The following is an 18,160-nucleotide window of genomic DNA, read 5'->3' as shown; positions in this document are numbered from 1 at the left end:
CACGTGTTTTACTTTAATAAAATGCCGCCTTTAGTCATGTATTTTTAGTTCAAAATATCTAATATTCTTTTAATAGGATTGTATAAGGTATACATTTAACTAGGTTTTACAAAAAATTGGTGCTTAATGTAAGTAAGATGTTTTTAGTAAGCTATGCATACAGCTTTGCATAATACTTATACATGATTTTCACATTCTTAATATGTAATCTTTAATCACAACACAATTACTGTACATCTTGTAAAACAATAGCGAGTTTGTTGTGGCAAGTCGACATAATGAGTTATGTTGGGACGTGAGCAGACAAAGGCGTGTCATAAAATTGCTGTGCAAATACGCAAACATATAAAGCATGATAAACATGAAAACAGTTAAACAAATACAGGTTAATCAAGAAGGAGATATTCCGCCTAGACTGGGTTTTTGTAAAGACGGGACTTTTTTCAACGAAAAAGTGTTAAAAAATGGAAACTTTCGTCCCTGATTAGACCTACGGACTGCACCAACTACTAGTCTGGTACGATACGTTCTGCACATGCATTCGCCCGATCTTCCCTTAGCGCGGCTCATATTTTCTGATAGCTATTTTGTTTTGTGAAACCTACAGATGACTGGTCGATTACTATACTAGTATAGTCTAAGTTGGGCTTTTGATTTAATCGGTATTGTGAGTCAAAGCAACTTCAGAAGATATAATTTAAAGTTATGTCATCATGGGTATTAACTTTTATATGTATCTTTTGTTTGCCATGCCATCGTTAAATGAGTACTTTGCTGTTAAATTCACTTCCTCCCTTATGAGTTTAACCTGTCCAAAAAACAAATTTGAACATTAATGTTTGTATTGATGTTTTATTGTAAGTTACGATAGTGTCAGTGAAAAGCCAAAAAGAAATCTCGTAACCTGTGTGCGCCAATTATATTTTTCGAAAATTGAAACATCTGATATGTGCGACAACTGTTGTTTATTGATATTGGATTCTATTTTTATTATATCGCTTTAGAACATGTTATTAGTTTTTTGGTAACAAAGATCTTCAATACTTCTTTTTCATTCCTTTGTCAGCCGTTTATGTGATAATGTAAATTGTTATGATTTTAAATGAATTCATTTGAAGTATAACGAATAGAGTTTATTTTCCAAAATATCCAACGCATTAGATAAATAACATATCGTGTGAAAAATATAATTATAGAAAAATAATAGTAATTGTAATATTAGGCTTTTTTATATACGAATTGAATGAGCACATCTCCAAAAAAAATGAAAATATAGTTAAATGTACTAACAGTGACACAATGTTTGTATAAAACTTCAACAAACGATTGAAAATCAAAAAAAAAAACTATTTAGATAAATCAGAAATACCTCACAGAATTGGAATCTATTGCCGAAAATTGATTGTTGACACATACACATTTATTTTTTATTTAAAAAATAAGGCATTCATTTGACTATTGAGAAGTTAATGCATGTTTTATGTCTAATCGGTATTCGATTTGAATACTTCCGATATAAGGTAAGTTTCTATTTACACTAAAATGTGAATCACTCTGTGCAATGTGTGAGTATTTGAGCCTATTATAAACCGGTTAAAACCCCAAATATTTTCTCGAGTCCGCTGCCTGGTTAGGGCAAGTACTTGGTGTCTTAAATTGACATTTAAGGAACGCTCTCACGGCGGGGATCGAAGGCGTGCGCTCCCTGTCGCTAGACGGACACAACATCCACCACGCTACGGCGATTAAAATAAGTGTACAGTATTGGTTTGTGTGCATTTGTTTAATGCTATTTCTGGTGCCTTCTTATTGCGTCAGTCTGGTCAGCTATTGCGATAAATAAAAGACCGCGATCTAATCATTCTTGGATATGGTGTCCGTCTAGAAAGCGGGAGATCACGATTTTGATCCATAATGTGGGAGCATTCTTTATATCTTCCCCAAACATACATGTAGCACGTACTGGGTCCACCCAGGAAAATGGACTTGAGAGCGTTGCAATAAGAATTTTAATTCCGATGCAATCGAACTTAGATAAATAGGTTTCGACTTAAACTGTTTCTATTACAGCGACTGCACAGCAGTATTGCAGAGATGATGGTCTGTCTTCTGGCATTTGCGCTCAGCAGTCTCTTCGGAGTGACCAGTGCCTTCTTTCCCCCTCACCCTCATTTCGGCCATCCAGCGCACCATGTAGGACCTCCATTCCTGCCACCTCATACGCCGCCAATGGGTCACCCGTTTGCTCATCATATCAGAAAGGGAATGTTCCCTCCTGGCCCTCACCCTGGTCAACTGCCAGGCCCACATCCCGGCATGTTTTTGAAGCCGCACCCTTTAATGCCGCAGGTGGGTCACAGCGGTTACCTTCCACTTACACACCCAGCAATGTCGAAGGCTGCGTTGCATCACCAATTGCAGAAGTCTCAATTGGCGCCATCGATTTCCGGTCAAATGCTCTCAACTCTTAACCACGCGGAGAAAAAAAGGCGGAAAGTACTGGTTATACGACGGATGATGTCAGGTGGTTTATCAGGAACTCCGGTATCTACCGGGCAGTTTTTGTCGCGTCCAGCTATTGGAGGCCCAGGCGCCGGAAGTGGCCCTAGTGTCGGTGGACCTGGTGGACAAGTTATGTCGGGTGCTCATTTATTTGGCAACCAAGGTCGCGGGGATTTCGTTGGTGGGCAAAGTATAGTAATTGAAGGACCGCTTGCTGATCAGATACGCGGTGGGCAATTTCCGGACAGGCCTATAGATTTTGGCCGCGGTCAAGGACCCGTTGGGCCGGGCTCTGGTAGTGGCGGATCGCGCGGACGCCGCCCTGATGCCGTGGGACCAAGTGTTGGTAGTGCCGGAAATTTTGGACCTGGTCCAAGCGCTGGTATACCAACCGATTTTGGACCTGGTTCAAGTGGTAGTGGTGCCGGACATTTTGGACCTGGTTCAAGCGCTGGTGGACCAACCGATTTCGGACCTGGTTCAAGTGGTGGTGGAGCCGGACATTTCGAAGGGGTTCAGAGCGTTGGTGGACCAACCGATTTTGGACCTGGTTCAAGTGGTGTTGGAGCCGGACATTTCGGAGGTGGTCAAAGCGTTGGTGGACTAACCGATTTTGGACCTGGTTCAAGTGGTGGTGGAGCCAGACATTTCGGAGGTGGTCAAAGCGTTGGTGGACCAATTAACCCTGGACCTGGTTCAAGTGGAAATGGTGCCGGAAACTTCGGACAAGGTCAAGGGTGGTTTATTGACGTCGCAAGTGGAAGTGGAGGGGGACATATGGACTCCGGGCAAGGACAAATTGGTGGTGGTGGCGGAGGTGGATTCTCAAGAGACTTTGGGCACAACAACAACAACAACAACAACAACAATAATAATGGAGGAGGTCATAGAGGGATTGGACGAGGTGGTGATGCATTCGGTGCTCCACGTTTGAGGGAGGTTGTCGACTCAAATAATCGAGTTCCAATTCCAGGAAATACTGGGGAAACTAATATTGGTAGAGGTGGAAATCCTGCTTCCAATAACAACAACAACAACAACAACAATAGTAATAGAAACAACAATAACAGAAACTCAAACAATAACAACAACCGTGGTCAAAGGAAGAATTTATCTGGTCAAACCCTTGACTTTTCTAATCCAACAGCTGCGTCGCAAGCTTCTTCTTCCGGTTCGCTCTTAAGACCGGACTGGATCGAACCGTCGGCAATACCCAGCACGATAGATTTATCGGGCGTCGGTACTCAGGGTGTGAGCAACGAACCTGCACATGCAGGACTCCCGCGGAGAAACCCTGATGCCATTCTGGATCCTGTAGGGGCGCCCAACAGAATTGGCGCTGCAGCCGGGGCGTCGAAAATTGTACATTCGAACGCTAATAATAAAAACAATAACAAAAATAATAACAATAATAATAATAATAATAACTTAAAAGAACCAACTGGATTAGTGGGAACTTCAATCGATCTTGGAGCGGGTGCTGGGAGCTGGGCAGGGCATGCTAGTGCAAGTACTCAGCAAAACGGAGAAGCAGCGACAGCAAAATTAATCGGGCCCGGTCTTGACGCACACGCGGCTAGTCTACCGCATTTTGATGCCCCTATACCTAATGGAAATGGAGATGTCGTAATAATTGATGGTTTCGGACAGTTCCAACCCAACGTTGGCGCTAAATCCGGGACCGGGTCTGCGGCGAATGGCGCATATGACTTACATGTGCCTACACATTCCGCCGATGTCGATGTCTTGACATTAGACAACGCGGCTTATGCCAAGTTGGAACAAGCGCTTGCTTCCGGACAAGAAATCAGTCCGTCTTTTTTAGATCAAATTATTCGCGGCAGTAGCACGTCAACTTTGGCCGCAGGGGCTCAAAGCGCTCCAAATACCGCTAGTGCTGCGATACCCGAAATATTCGTAATTGACGGCACAACTGGTCAGCCTGTTAAGGCGTCGGCATCAGCCGCCGCCGCTCCCGCAACCGCTGCAGAGGTAGCGACTCAGATTGACATATCGGAATCCTCACAGTCGTCGTCTACGAAAACGACCAAAACATCCAGTAGCAAGACAGAGGTTGCTATTGGTGGCCATGACGCACCGCCACACGCTGCAGCGCATCACGATGCAGCGCCACACGGCGGTCACGGACCGGTCGGCGTTGTCGGCGCTCCCGTCGGCTCGATTGAAGTCCAGCCCAACGACGTCATAGGGGTTTTCAGCATGCCGGATCAACATGGTTTCCCACATGTTCCTGCAAGCGTTTCGAGCATCCCCGCGTCAATAGGAAAACGCATTGGAGGCCGTTCTGCGAACAGGAACAAAAACAATACATCTAACTGGAGCAATAGCAACAGTAACAGCAATAGCAATAGCCATAAATAGCACAGTAAGTATACGTTTGAATTGAATAAAATAATGAAATGTTTTCAGATATCTTGTACAGAGTTTTCTTTTTGCCTTTCGATTATGAAATTTTCACTAATCATAAGCTTGTCATTTTTATGATAGAATTGTGCTTGTTCAAACGCAAGTATGAATCGAATAATATTTTAATACTGTCAGTCCGTGTTACATTTTAAAAACCCTGTCACATGGCTTGCATACACTTGTAAAACTTTAATTATATGTGAACACGTTTAGCTTGTGATTTTGCTGTTTGCTTATGATAATTACTTACACGTTTTTCCACTTATGAGCGCTATGTACATCCAGAGATTTCCAGAAAGGAGCCACGTTGTGCTCAAATGGGTCTTTGTCATATGGGGCCACCGTAGCTCCATACATTTTTTTCCAGCATGTTGCATTTTTCCCATTTTCGGCTTTCATATTATCGGCCTTGTTTAATTTTTTATGGAAACTTTACCAAAACGTTAATCAACAATATATGTTATAATATACAAAATGCACAGTACTTTACTAAAAATATTAAGAAACAATTACAGAGAATTCAACTACATTAAGTACGCACAAACAAAAGAACTCTGCGCCTCAGAATTTTAGCGCCTGAATATTTCATCTGACCTCTAAAAAATTCAACAAGGGGTCAATTGACTGTCTGTTTTTCTAATTTATTGAAATCCATTTTCCCTAAATGCAAGTTTTGTCTTCGAACGATGCAACAACAAACTGTAATACATGTAGATCGAGCGCGACGGAAACGTGTTTAACTATAACATTTAGCAAGAACGTATCTCTCATGGAGTTCGTTCCCATTTATTTGGTACATATTCATAGTAAACATATGTACAAAATACAGGGAAACAAGATTGGCAGGAGAATAATTATTGTATCCACCCGATATACTTATTTATATATATATATATATATATTTGATATGGTAACTCAACTCTTGATATATTTGATATGTTCGGTCAATTCTTCTCGATAAATTTGATATGGTCGATCAATTATTGATATATTTGATATGTTAAATCAATTCTCGATATATTTGATATGGTCAATCAATTATTGATATGTTTTTGTTTTCTTTATTTAAAGTCGACTTCGGAAGGCCCTACGACGCATAGTTGTCAACATTGTTAACGACTGCTCTTACAACATCGATGGTTAACACACAGTCTCACGTTAGTCCGAAGAAAAGGCCTGGCCAATGCCAACGAAGATACAATATTGTTACCAAGGAGAATGAAGATACAAAATTGCTACCGATGAGAAAGAACATAAATTATTGTTACCAAGGAAATTGTGTCAGTATGCGCCAGGAATCACAGAATTATAATGAGATTTGTTTACACCAGTTTTTTTTTTCTGCAAAAACGTTCGTGTCGTCTACCGGTGGACATTATGCATGACTTGTACATGTGTTACTTTAAAATGGTTTACCTAAAACAATTTATATTCGTATAGATGGTTATTAAAGTAATTGAAAATTCGAATATATAAATATAATCGTATAGATTAATTGCCATGATTTCAATACATGTGAACAAGATCTAATTAATATTTATGAATAAGCCTGCTACAAACAAATAATGAACACGTGCGACAATATACATGAATATGCAGCACAGTCTATTAAAAAGAATATGCACATACATAGGCCCTACAAGTTAAGTTAACCTACAAGAATATGCACATACATAGGCCTTACAAGTTAAGTTAACCTACAAATAGACCCGAATCATCATGGAATTCCATTCCAATAACTCTCGAGTTCTTCTGCGGCTACATTCCAATAACTCTTCTGCGGCTATCTTACGATACCAATAACTCTCGAGTTCTTCTGGGGCTATCTTACGATTCTAATAACTCTCGCGTTCTTCTGCGGCTACCTTACGATACCCTCTTAAAAATACATGGCAACTGTTTTACTCACAGGTTTAACATCAATGCACAAATAATTGTTGGTTTCTAAACAGTTTTAAATTTCGAAAATGATAAATAATAGTCGCTGAAAAACATATTTGATTGATAGAACTTAATTGTGCACTAAGCGCCTGATGATACAGCAAGCTTGAAACTCATCTATGGGATTATCAATAAAAGTGTAACGATTACTTGACTTGCATTTCTTATATGTATTTATTCCATGATTTTAAAATATTTTGAATATTGTGAACATGTATTATATGTGTGTATTTATATGCATCATTTGTATAACTAGTATTATTCTTTAAGACGTTTGTCCATTTACAAACTTAGTATATAATCAAGTCCAGACGTGTTAAACAGTGTTTGAGAGGGTATGAATTGTGAACCAGTGCTATTATTGTGCAGTTGATGTATTTTATTGTTCTTGTTAAACGAAAACTTGAATTAGTCGATGTTTGCATGTTTGAATGTTGAATGACAAACGTTAGGGTTTGCATTTGATTCCTTTTTGCCAAGTATACCCGAATTGAGACCAGAATGCGAAATCGTTTAATAAAAAAATAAGTGTTCATTATGTGGTGTTATTAATGATGCGAAGTGTTGTTGAACAAGTGTCTGTATATGTATACGAACTCTTTTTGAAATTCTATCTATATATATGTATATATAATAACAAGATGTGTTTGCAAGAAATTGAATGCCCCCCCCCTCTGCCAAGCTTTATCCTTATTGATTGCAAATGATTTTAATCATCAGCAATAAATAAAAATCATTATGATTTTGAAACTGGCTGCAACAGGTTTTTTAACACTATTTAGTGGGAGTGTGATGGGGGAACATATATTCAAATAACAAAAAGACATATACAATGCCAACAATCATAATTTTACAAACAAAACAAACATTTAATTAGCATAAAATATGAATAAAATGAATATCACAATAATTACATTAATTTGAACAGTTTTCAAAATAAGTGTGTTTTTTTTTCAATAAATGACAACAATTTTATAACTAACCAGGTTGGAATTATGTTCGATCCTATTTAATGGAATTGCATAAATTATAAGGCCTTGGCAAAAGCAAGCGTTTTCTGTAATTTTGCGATCTCTATCAGGCTTCGTAGTAATAACCAATGAGAATCTTGCTTCGGAATAATGTATGCTTTTGATTGGACAACTATTGCATCAGACTGCATTAGTGAATGCAAACTTTAGAGAGGACAGAATGTCCACAAAAAGTAATTTGACATTATTATGCCCCCTTCGAAGAAGAGGGGGTATATTGTTTTGCACATGTCGGTCCGTCGGTCCGTCGGTCCGTCCGTCCACCAGATGGTTTCCGGATGATAACTCAAGATCGCTTAGGCCTAGGATCATGAAACTTCATAGGTACATTGATCATGACTGGCAGATGACCCCTATTGATTTTCAGGTCACTAGGTCAAAGGTCAAAGTGACTCGAAATAGTAAAATGGTTTCCGGATGATTACTCAAAAACGCTTAGGCCTAGGATAATGAAACTTCATAGGTACATTGATCATGACTGGCAGATGACCCCTATTGATTTTCAGTTCACTAGGTCAAAGGTCAAGGTCACAGTGACTCGAAACAGTAAAATGGTTGCCGGATTACGCATAGGATCATGAAACTTCATAGGAACATTGAGCATGACTGGCAGATGACCCCTATTGATTTTCACAGGACACTAGGTCAAAGGTCAAGGTCACAGTGACAAAAGCGTATTTACACAATGGCTGCCACTACAACTGACAGCCCATATGGGGACATGCATGTTTTACAAACAGCCCTTGTATTAAGAGGGAGATGATAAAGATAAAATTCTTGAAACTTTTCCATCTATCAGTACTACATTAAATCTTTAAAATAAAATCGGGATTTGAGCTATGTCCAGATAGTGTTTCATCATAATTTTGCAAGTTTCCTTAAGGGATATTTTTATGGATGCTAACGGTACTTTAAAGGGACTGTCCAACAGATTAAAGCGTCGTTCAACGCGAATCGACATTTTGGGAAACTACGAGGATTACTTATATAGCTAAAAATACCTCCTCATTTGACATGAGCGTGGATGGTCGAGTGGTAAAGTCGGGAGACATTTTACTCCAAGCTTCCATGACTCTAGGGGTCAGTGGTTCGAGCCCTGTGGAGGTTAACGTTTTTCTTCTTTTTTTAAATTGTATTCTGATTTTTTACTGGAGATTTTTAGTTCAAATGTTTAAATTTATCAATATAAAGCATTTAAAGCAGTTAATGACAAGCTTTAATACATGCCAAAATCTGTTGGACGGCCCCTTTAAAATGAAAATGACTGTTTTCCTATCAAATTCCTTGGTCGTTGACCCGCTGACCTCAAAATCTATAAGCCTCTTTCTTTTCTCTCGAGTAACCATCGTCAGAAAGTGCATGCCTGTAGGTCCAGCGTCCTCTAGATAGTGAATAGTGTGGAAACGCTACTAACCGACCAACTGACGGACATTTGCAAATTAATATACAACAATATCGTTGAACGGGGTGGGGCATGATTAATGGTGACATACATTTGGAATTGTATGGCGTAAAATCATAATCTATTTTGAAGATGGGTTCACTTTCTCATCAAGGAATACAAAATGAGTACACTTTATCGTCACGTGGTAAAGATGAGTGCACTTGCTCGTTACGAAATAAAAATGAGAAAAATTGCTCGTCACGAGATGAAAATAAGTACTCTTGCTCGTCACGTAAAAAAATGAGTACACTTGCTCGTCACGTAATAAAATATGTTCAAACTTGCTCGTCACGGAATAAAAATGAGTACGCGTGCTCGTCACGGAATAAATTGAGGACACTTGCTCTTCACGGAATAAAAGTGATGACACTGGCTCCTCAATGAATACAAAATCAGTACACTTGCTCGTCACGTAATAAAAGTGAGTTTAATTGCTCGTTACGTGATGCAAATGAGTTATCTTGCTCGTTGAGGAATAAAAAAGAGAACATTAGCTCGTCATGGAACAAAAATGAGTACACTTGCTCGTCACGGAAGAAAAATGAGTGCATTTGCTCGTCACGTAATAAAATGATGTCGCTTGCTCGTCACGGAATAACAATGAGTACACTCGCTCGTCACGTAAACAAATTGAGAACACTTCAACGTCGCGTATTAAAAATGAGTACAAATGCTCTTCAAGGTACAAACATGAGTACACTTGCTCGTCATGTTATACAAGAGGGCCTGAAAGGTCCAAAGTCGCTCACCTGAGATACAAAGAAACTGACCTGCTCAGTGCAGACCCAAAATATCATTAGAACAGATGTTCCGTCCAAGTTTCATGAAGAGTGAACTAAAAATGTAATTTTAGAGTGCGACAAGGTTTTACTATAGCCATATAAGGAAAAATGTCCAGACCCCTGGCGGCAATGTTTTTCAACAGAACTATTTCGAATTGATCCAACATATCATTAAAACAAATGTTCTGACCGAGTGTTATGAAGATTGGACAATAAATGTGACAATTAGAGTGTTAACAAGTTTCTAATATAGCCATATAAGGAAAAATGCCCCGCTCCCTGGCGGCCATGTTTTTCAACCAAACGGAACTATTTTCGAACTCGTCCAAGATATCATTTGGACAAATCTTCTGAAAAAGTTTCATTAAAATCAGACAATAAATGTGGCCTCTAGAATGTTAACAATGTTTTACTGTAGTAAAATATAGCCATATAAGGAAAAATGCGCCGCCCCATTTCGGCCATGTTTCTCAAGCAACCGGAAGCATGTTCGAAAACGTTCAAGACATCATTAGAAAAAATGTGTTGACCAAGATTCAGGAACATTGGACAATAAATGTGACTTTTACAGTTTTAACAAGTTTTTACTAAAACTTTATAAGAAAAAATGCCCCGCCCCCTGGCGGCTATGTTTTTCAACCACCCAAAACCATTTTTGATCTCTTCCAAGATATCATTGGGACAAATCTTCTGACCAAGTTTCATGAAGATAGGACAATAAATGTGGCCTCTAGAGTGTTAACAAGGTTTTACTATAGCCATATATGTAGAAAAATTCCCCGCCCCCTGGTGGCCATGTTTTTCGACAGACCAGAACCATTTTCGAACTTATCAAAGAAAAGGTGAGGACGTATGTTCTGACCATGTTTCATGAGGATCGGACAATAAATATGGCCTCTAGGGTGTTAACAAGGTTTAACTATATCCATATAAGGAAAAATGCCCAACCAAATGGCGGCCATGTTTTTCAACCAAACGGGATCATTTTCAAACTCGTCCAAGATATCATTGGGAATAATCTTCTGACCAAATTTCATGAAGAACGGACACTAAATGTGGCATCTAGAATGTTAACAAGGTTTTACTCTAACCATATAGTCATATAAGGAAAAATGCCTCGCCCCCTGGTGGCCATGTTTTTCAACCAACTGGAATTTTTGAAATCGTCCAAGTTCTCAGTGAGACAAACCTTTTGACCAAGTTTCATGATGATCAGACAATAAATGTGGCCTCTCGAGTCGTAACAAGGTTTTACTATAGCCATATAAGGAAAAATGCCCCGCCGTTTTCAGATTCAAACCAGATATCATTTGGACGAATCTTCTGACCAAGTTTCGTGACGATCCGACAATAAATGTGGCCTCTAATTTGTTGACAATTGTTTATTGTAGCCATTTATAGCCATATAAGGACAAATGCCCCGCCCCCTGGCGGCCATGGTTTTTAAACATCCGTGACCATTTTCGAACTCCTCTAAGATATCACTGAGACGAATCTTCTGACCATATTTCATGAAGATCGGACATTAAATTCGGCCTCTCAAGTGTTCACAAGGCAAATGTTGACACAGCACGCCGAACGACGGACAAAAGGCAATCACAAAAGCTCACCATGAGCAGAAACGACAAACGTGATCCATGGCTTCAATGACATATGTAGCGCAATATCTGGAATAAACAAAATTAATGCAAAACAAAATCAAGATTCTAAAAGGAAATATATGAACAAGCACATTAACACAAAATGAAAAGGTCCAAATAAATGTCAACAAAACAATTGCAACGCCATATTCAAGGACAGTGTTGTATTGCTAGTAAAAAGTTTGTTTCCAGTACTACAAGTAAAAGGCCGAGACCAAGGGGCGGCGTGGTAATATTTTAATCAGATGCAAACATGATGTCAATTTGACGTTTCGGTCAATTTCCTTTTTCCTTTTTATTACTTTATTCGATATAAGACATACAATGTATACATGTATATGATCATACAACAAAGCGGTTCCATGTAGCAGCAATAATACATGTTATACAAGATATGCTGATATATTTACTTTTTTGACCTTGTGGTTTCCTTTAGATTAAAAAGGGGTTAATATGTATTTTTGTTTCTTTCGTTGTTTGTGATAGGTGTTTAAAAAAAGAAAAGAAAAAAATAATAGTTATTAATAAGGATGAGTTGCATAAATAGGGTAGAAAGCATACTGGACTTAATTGTTTAATGTGTTTCCATTTTTGTTCAAATATATGAAGTGTATCACTGTTTAGGGCTATTTCTTTTTCAATTTGAATCTTCCGTTTTGAATAATTGATAAAACAGTTCATTGTAGGTATTTGCTTTCTGTATTTCATGCTGACTATAAAATATTTCATTTTTATAATTATGTAATTTACGGCGTATTAACCACTTGTATTTTGAAGGTATTTACCCCTGATCTGATATCTAAGAGAGATAGTTTAACATTTGATTGTTGTTTCTTTAGAAAGGTTGTCAACTAATTCCATAGAGATTGAATATGTTTACACTCCCGGAAAAGGTGTTCTATTGTTTCAATATGTTCACTACACATATCACATAGGTTGCACTTAAAAAGATATTTATTTGTAGCTATGATTCTCTGGATGTATTTATATTGAAAATTTCTAAGTGTGCTATCAGTAGTTAATTTATATGGCATGACAAATATTTGTTTCCAATTTAATTCTTTTTCTCCAAGAAGGTTATGCCATTTAGTTTGAGCTTTAGAGATTTCGGCAGGGTTTTTAATTTGAAGTGTGTAATATATATATATATATATATATATATATATATATATATATATATATATATATATATATATATATATATATATATATATATATATATAACAAAATATATTGTTCGTTTTGTTTTGTTTTGCAATTATGTTTCTACGAATGTTTTTTTAGTAGATGGTGTGTTATTTATTTGTATTGGTAACAGCTTTCATATGTATGGGTATACTTTTGATCAATGTGTAGTACATCAGGAAATTACTTGTTGGTATTCCGAATATGTAGCATAAGTTATCTAAATAATAGAAGTAGTTTATTCTGTAGTCGTACAATTGATCTACATATTTTATTTTTCGTTCGAACCAATGTTTATAGAAAAACGTTTTATTGTAAGTAGTTATGTCTTTATTGTTCCAAAGAATGATTTCACTGTTTATTTTGGTTTCTAAATTATGAGTAACTTTACACCATGCCGATAGAACATTTGATAGAAATATGTTTTGGTTGAAATTTCATCTAAGATATTATTTTCAATATTACAATAAAAAAGTAAGGATTCACCATATGTTTTAAGAATCTTCTGGTAGAATAATTTCCATTTACTCGTATTGGCTTTATCTTAATATATTTTAACCCAACTGCATTTGATTGCATTCAGGAATGAATCTATATCCGTTAGTCTGATACCTCCATATTCTACTGATTGAATTAATTGAGTTCGCTTTATTTTATCAGGTTTACCGTCCCATATGAAATTAAATATTTCTGATTTTATATATTCAATAATATCATTTGGTGGGTTTGGGAGAAGTGTTAGTGTATAAATAAATTTAGGAAGTGCAAACGTTTTCAACACGGTGTTTTTTCCGATTAGTGTAAGTTTACGATGCTGCCATGATTTTAAACAATTTTTTATTTTTGGTAATTTAGGCAATATGTTTTTATGCCCCCGGATCGAAAGATCGGGGGCATATTGTTTTTGGCCTGTCTGCCTGTCATTCGTTCATTCATTGTGTGTGTCCCAAAACTTTAACCTAGGTTAAAGTTTTGCAATAACTTTTGCATTATTGAAGATAGCAACTTGATATTTGGCATGCATGTGTATCTCATAAAGTTGCACATTTTGAGTGGTGAAAGGTCAAGGTCATCCTTAAAGGTCAAAGGTCAAATTTATAGCTTCAAAACGGCACAATAGGGGGCTTGTGTTTCTGACAAACACATCTCTTGTTTAGAATTGTTTCATTTTCATTGTTTGTAAAGGTTATTCCTAACGTTGTTGCTTCATCTGATGTCCAGTTGAATTTCATTTCTTTTTTAAGATGAATATTACTTTGTTTAAATGTACCTACTCGTAGCACAGTGCATTTACTTTTGTTTAGTTTAAGGCCCGATGTCATTCCATAAAGGGTTAGCGATTCTATAAGATTATTGAATGAGTCACTACTGTCATTTAAGAAATAAGTTGCATCGTCAGCAAATAGGGACTGTTTAATTTCTTCGTCAGGTTCTAGCGATATTCCCTTTATATGTTTATTTTATTGGATATAGTGTGAACGGTACTCGATGCATATAATAAATAGCGAGGATGAAAGTGGATATCCTTAACATATCCCTCGTTCGATGTTAAGACTGTTTGAAACAAGCCATTGCTTATTATTATACTGTTAATATCGGTATAAAATAGTTTGACCCATTTAATATGTCTTTCACCGAAGTTCATATTTTCTAAGAAAGAGAAGATAAACGAATGGTCTAGTGAATCGAAAGCCTTTTCGCAGTCTGCAAAGAAAATGAGGCCAGAATTGTTTGGTTTGTTGAAATAATTAATGCATTCTTGTATCAGACGTACGTGTTCACCAATGTAACGTCCTTTAAAGGGGCCTTTTCACAGATTTTGGCATTTTTTTAACTTATTCATTAAATGCTTTATATTGATAAATGTAAACATTGGATCGTAAAAGCTCCAGTAAAAAATCAAGAAAAAAAATAAAAAAAGGAAAAGAACATTGCCCGGAGCAGGTTTCGAACCAGTGACCCCTGGAGTCCTGCCAGAGTCCTGAAGTAAAAACGCTTTAACCTACTGAGCTATTCCGCCGAGTACACATTCTTGACGTATTTTATACCTTATATAAGCAATCTTCGTAGTTTCACAAAATTTAACGACAAAAACAGAACTCTCTAAATTATTCAATCGTTTCGCGTTGCAACGCTTTATAATTTTTAGGTTTTAAAATCGTCAAAAGATGCATATAATGGCTATATTAGAGCATGGTTAATGTTCAGTATTACTGTTTCCTCACAAATATCATAACTAAAACGAAAACTTACGAATCTGAAACAACTTTTTTGAATTTTGTCAATTTACCAAAGCGTGAAAAGATCCCTTTAATAAAACCAGATTGAGATCTTGAAATGATTGATGGAAATATTTTTTTTAAATTCTGTTTGATACTTTTAGTTGCAATTTTATAATCCTTGCTCAGTAAACTAATCGGGCGCCAGTTTGATAAGGATTTTAAGTATTTTCCAGGTTTTGGAATGAGTGATATTATGCCTTGTTTTTGCAACGTAGTTAAGTTTCCGTGGTTAAATGAATAGTTTTGTGAATTAATTAAATGTGTTTTAATATCATTCCAGAATATTTTATAAAATTCGATTGTGATGCCATCAGATCCTGGACTTTTGTTATTTTGCGTTTCTTTTAGTGCTAATCCACATTCATATTCATTTAGTAATCCGTCGCACAGTAGTTTTTCCTCTTGATTTAATGCGTGATGTGTATTTTTTAAAAGGGTGTTATTTTCAACATGTTTTCGTTTATAGAGGGTTTCGAAAAAATAAGCGTTGTTCTTCTAGTATTTGAGTTCCATTTGTTATATCTTCGCCATTGACTACTAATTTGTGCACAGTTTTTTGTTCACTTCTACGTTTTTCTATGTTTGCGAAGTATTTTGTATTTTTTTCATTGGGTTCAACATGCTGTGCACGTGCCCGTAGTATTATTCCATTTAGATGTGTATGATAAATTCCTTCTAATACTTGTTTTTTTTTTAAATGTTATTTTATTTTTCAATGGCTTTGGTATCGTTTGTGTTTGCTTCATGTAATTGTTTTTTCAAGTGTTTCAATGATTTTGATAGTTTCAGTCTGTTTGTGTGTTTCTTTATGTTTGAATAATGTGTATCTAATTGTTGTGTTACGTATATTTACTTTAACTACTTTTCATAAGGTGTTTGGGTTCGCATCTTTATTATTTTGAACTGTGTTGAATATTTCTTGTTTTATTTGCGTTTGATGTTGTGTATCTAATAAGATGCTGTTGTTTATTTTAAAGTATCCTGGGCCTCTTTCAGGTTGTATATTGTGTAGTTTAAGTTCAACTAGAGAGTGGTCGGTCATAAATCCTGGTTTTATGCTACATGTGTCAATAATGTTGCAAAGTGACTCAGATATTAAAAAAAAGTCTTATCTACAGAATATTGTCGGTTTCGTGTGTGAGTGCCAGGTGAATTTGCTTTCGTTTGGATATACCGTACACCAGATGTCTATCATATTGTAGTTTTCAATTATGTTGTTTAAAATGTTTCTATTTTTAGGATTAGTATAAAGGTTTCCCTATTTTTTTTTATCTATTAATGGGTTAAGGACAGTATTGAAATCACCACCGACTATAATGTTTTTATCTTGGTTATTAATTATAAAGGATTGTAATGTTTCGTAAAAATTGGAATCATCAATTTTAGGGCCGTTAACGTTGATTAATGTTTATTGTGTTTCGTGTATTTTGATATCTATACTTGCTTGTCTGCCAATTATTATTTCGTTAAAGTTATCGACTGTGATCCCTATATTATTTTTTATCAGAAAGGCAATGCCTTGTTTATTAGTATGTTGTCCACTTAGATAGATGTCTCCGTCCCATTCATCTTTTTAGGTTTGTGCTAAAGTATGTGTCAAGTGACTTCCTTGTAATAGGCATATACTTTTTCGTCTAACCATTTGACGATTATTACGCGTTTGTCTTTATTGTTTAGCCCTTTTACATTAAAAGTGCATAATTTAATAATTTAAAGAGGTGGAAGGTGATGTAAATGATAATTTGTGTGTGCTTGTCCAGTAAGTTTTTATTTTATTACATGTTCAGTTGGTTTCTATTATAGGACATAAGATGTCCATACATACATACACAAACAGAAAACACAAATTAGGTATTCGGTCAAATATTGACTCACACGTTTTATACAGAAATTCAAGGATCGTTTGCGCAGGTAGACATGTTTTGTGCCATTACATGTACCTTTGTACAATTATATCCAATACATGACTAAGCACCTATGTTATAATAATTGTCAGTTATAGTCACTTTATTCATGTTTAAGCATTTCCAGTGCAAAACCACTCATTGTTGTATGATAAGCTCATACTTTCTATATATAAAAAATAACTACTGGGCGTAAAGAAAATAACGTAAGTGTTTAAAGGCATAAAGAGAAGGCTATGTTGCTTCCAAATCTTTTATGTGACAAGACATTTTGTTGATGTACTCTGGATCAACAGACGATTAATTGCAAAAAAACAATCTATCTTACGGATGATTCTAGAGATAGTCGACAAATCACGGTTGGTCGTTGAAGGCGAAACATCATTTAAGCAATAAATCTTCTGCTGATCCAGAGTGGCGACACATCTTTCGCCAAATTGATTCAGTAAAAAGCTGCCCAAGTGTGTCCGTTAAAAGGACAAGCTAACACGAAAGACCGAGAGTTCTCTCTAAGAGAACGTACAACAGCTTTATGAAATTTAGAACAAAAAAATTAAATATATGATTCATTGCATTTATAATCGGGCATTGTTTGCGTGAGTTATGCCCATTTTCCTTTTTTATTATTTTTTTATTAGAGAGTTGAACTGGCATGCTGCAACGAAGCATGCTAGTAATTAACGTTTTATTACGTTAAGAATACATGTAGTTAAACACGTACAGGGAATTAATATTCTAACATGCTAATTAATGTTAGCATAGCTTGACAGCTAATGACAAGATTTTTCATTATCGTACAGGATTATGTTCTTTATTTATTAATTCTTGTAAATTAAACACGCGCCGTTTTAGCTCCGTCATAAAGAGATTATCTTGCCATTTCAGTGCGATTTTAAGTCACTAATTTTATTTGTGTTAGTATTGTAAAACAAAAAACGCGAGCATGTGCAACGATGAAATGGGCAGTGTATTTGAGAGAAAGGCGCTTTTGAGTTAACAACTGTTAATTGAAAAATAAATTT

The sequence above is a fragment of the Dreissena polymorpha genome, chromosome 8 (genome assembly GCF_020536995.1).
Source record: "Dreissena polymorpha isolate Duluth1 chromosome 8, UMN_Dpol_1.0, whole genome shotgun sequence".
NCBI lineage: Eukaryota > Metazoa > Mollusca > Bivalvia > Myida > Dreissenidae > Dreissena > Dreissena polymorpha.
Note: the sequence above shows the minus strand (reverse complement) of the source record.